Genomic DNA, 3,005 nt, shown 5'->3' on the forward strand with positions numbered 1-3,005 from the left:
CTCTGTGAGTTCAAGGCCAGCCTGGTCTACACAGTGAGTTCCAGGACAGCTGGGGAGACCCTGTCTCAAAAAAGACAAAAAAAATTATTTTTACTTGTTTATATTTGTTCCTGGGTGTAAATATGTGCATGTGTATACAGGTGCTAAAGGAGGCCAGAAGATCCCCCCAAGGTCACACTACAGGTAGTTGTGAGCTACCAGATGTGGTGCTGGGAACCAAAGTCAGGTCCTCTGGGAGAGCAGCAAGTACTATTAACTTCTGAACCATCTCTCCAGCCCCCTATTTTTATTCTTTAAATGTCATATTTTTCCATGTTTTGAAGTTACTCGACAACATCACGGAAGTTGTACAAACATGTATGTACACATACATGTTTAAATTTAAAGTCCAGACTTTTCAATATTAACCTGTGTTTGGGTTTCTGTTAAAAAGCGGCAAAATTAAAAATTTAAATATACAAATAAAATCCATACCTAAATTTGCAAACACAGTGGCAGACAGTGGCAAATTTCACAACTACCCATCCACTCCCCTCTTCCCTACAGAACAGAACCCTGACTTTATTTTAGGTGCCTCCTTCTAGGAAACCTACTTCTTAACCTCAGGAGGTGATCCCAGATTAGTAAAAGAATCTTGGTAACATTTGCAATTCTACTACCTGGTTGAAGAAAGATTACATGACACAATTTGGCCAATGGAATGTGAGATGATTGAAAAAGAGTAGGCCTAAGAAAAGGTCAGTTGCCTTACTAGTCTTTGAACAATGCTGTGTGCAGGTTGCACAAGCTGAAGGTAACAGTCCTCTTGCTGCTATAAAAGAACACTCTAAGAATAATAACACCCTGAAAAGAACGAAGCAGGAAAGTAACTCTGTCTCTGATGTTCCAGTCGAGCATCAGAATGAATCTATCTGTAATCTTCCTACTTCTAGAAGTTGTATGAACTTATGTCACAGTCATTTGGAGGCGGGAAAAAGAGAGGGACAATTATGAGGACCATGGAAAGATAAAGAACCTCTGGCTGAAGATGCTCTTCAGATGATAATCAAGATTTCCGACACAATTAACATTCACTGTAAAGGTTGCTGACAGAGACAATACTTCTTTTCTACAGAGATTGTTCTAAATAAGGATGCTTTTTTTAAAGCAATGAATCATGCTAAAGCCTAAGTATAATATGGCCTTTCTCCTGTCCCAGCTGTAAACCTTCAATTTTCTGGGAATCTCGCAAGAAATACCATTTACAGTAAAAGGCATGTCTTAACCCTTCTGTGCAACCAATGTAGCCCAAAGTTTTATCTTATCAGGTCATAAACCTATCCAAGGCACCTCCTCCAGGGCCAGCTATAATCTCACTTATCAAAAAAGAAGGGGAAAAATGTTTCTTAGCAACCCTTTGAGTTATAACTTGAGAGCTACCAAAATAGTACACATAGCTGCTGTTAAGACAGGAGTACTATGTTCCTTTGGGACAATCACACCCATACTCTTGGGGGGGATACCTTATTACCTGAGTGCCTTCCTATTAACACCACATTTAAGTCTATGTTAAACATTCTTGTTAATAAATTCCTAATTCTGTTTCAAACTGGCTCACCCTAAAAATTCTTTTCTGAGGGGAAGTCGAGAATCCAGCTTCTCCTTGAGTACAGGATAAGCAAACTCCTCAGGAGGTGGTACTGGGTGGTATCTTGTGCTATATTGCCTTTGACAATTTTAAATTGGATTTTTTTGGTAATTCAAATAACCCAATTGCTACAATAGCAAATAAAACTGACTAGGGAGGAGACTACAGGATATAATCAAATTAAATTTTAACATTAAGTTCTTATTTGCTCTACAAATTTTAAGTTTAATAAATCTGGAGTCAGGAACATTGAGCTTAGATCTTTTTACTTACCATTTTAAAATCTTGCAGCAATTCCTTTGCAGTATTAAGAATATAATCGCAACTCTTAAGCATGGCAAATATAATGCATCATTAACTGGAGTGATGAACTTATCCATTCTTTTTAGCAATTACCTAACCTACCTGGGTTCCAAGAACAGAAAGGAGTATTACAACTACTATAAGGACTATATAGTCTCCTACTTCCACTTAAGGACAAATGCTACTTCCTCTATTTGGATCCTTAACTCCAACACGGTCTTCAAAATTCAACTTGCAAGCCAGGCCTGACAGTGCAAGCCTACAATCCCAGCCACTGGGGAGGCTGAGGAAGAAGGTCTGAAGGTTCAAGGCCAGCCTGGGCTACAGAATGGGTTCAAGGTCAGCTTGGGCTACTTAGTGAGAACCTGTTTCCAAACAAAGAATTTTTTTTAAAGGGGCAGGGGGTGGCAGATACAGTTCAATGATAGCATGTGAGAAGCCCTTTCCTATCATGCAAGAAGCCCTAGGTTTACTTTGTAATTGCAAGAAAAAAAAATTTCAACTTGAATTTGCCCCGCCTCCATGCCTCTCAACTGGTTTTTCATTTGCTATTTATTTTTTTTTTTTAGAAATCTCTTTTCTGTGTTAAACTTTAATCTCCCTGCTGGTTGGAACAAGCCTGTAGTACATATTACAATTCCCAATATAGAATAAGCACTGAAAATTAATAACTTAGGTGTGATAAATCATCAAGCCAGATTCAGAGGTAGTCCTAAATTGTTTCAACCGCAGCATTGGATAATACACATTTAAAGAAAACATTCATCACAATAGAATATTCTAATGTACAGACTATTCTTCTTTGAGCATATATTCTTTGTAGAAAACACTGGGCTTCATTATGACATTTTCAAATATGTTTACCATGTACTTTCCATGTACTTTGATCATATTAACCTCCACATTCTTTTCTCCCCCCATCCTAATGGTCCTTCTTCCTCTTCTCCTTCATCTTCCCAAATAGTCCTCCTTCTACTTTCATAACTTCTTAAAAGATCTAGGTTTCACATATGAGATTAAACATGTAGCATCTATTCTATACGGCTTATTTTGCTTAACATGATAATCTCCATTT

General features: G+C 37.8%; 1 protein-coding gene across 8 annotated transcripts in view; it reads right to left on the reverse strand.

Moving 5' to 3' along the window:
* Tanc2 (tetratricopeptide repeat, ankyrin repeat and coiled-coil containing 2) overlaps positions 1-3,005 on the reverse strand; it is a 496,754-nt gene that overhangs the window by 443,368 nt on the left and 50,381 nt on the right. Inside the window, exon 1 of one of the 8 annotated variants that reach the window (XM_029570136.1) lies at positions 1,901-1,918. The exons of the other annotated variants lie outside the window; for them this stretch is intronic. The gene's annotated coding sequence lies outside the window, so the exon portion shown is untranslated. Of the gene's footprint in view, positions 1-1,900; positions 1,919-3,005 lie in introns of those variants that run through there. 8 annotated transcript variants of the gene reach the window in all.

Source organism: Nannospalax galili, unplaced genomic scaffold (assembly GCF_000622305.1).
Source record: "Nannospalax galili isolate Female #2095 unplaced genomic scaffold, S.galili_v1.0 scaffold1023, whole genome shotgun sequence".
Classification (NCBI taxonomy): Eukaryota; Metazoa; Chordata; class Mammalia; order Rodentia; family Spalacidae; genus Nannospalax; species Nannospalax galili.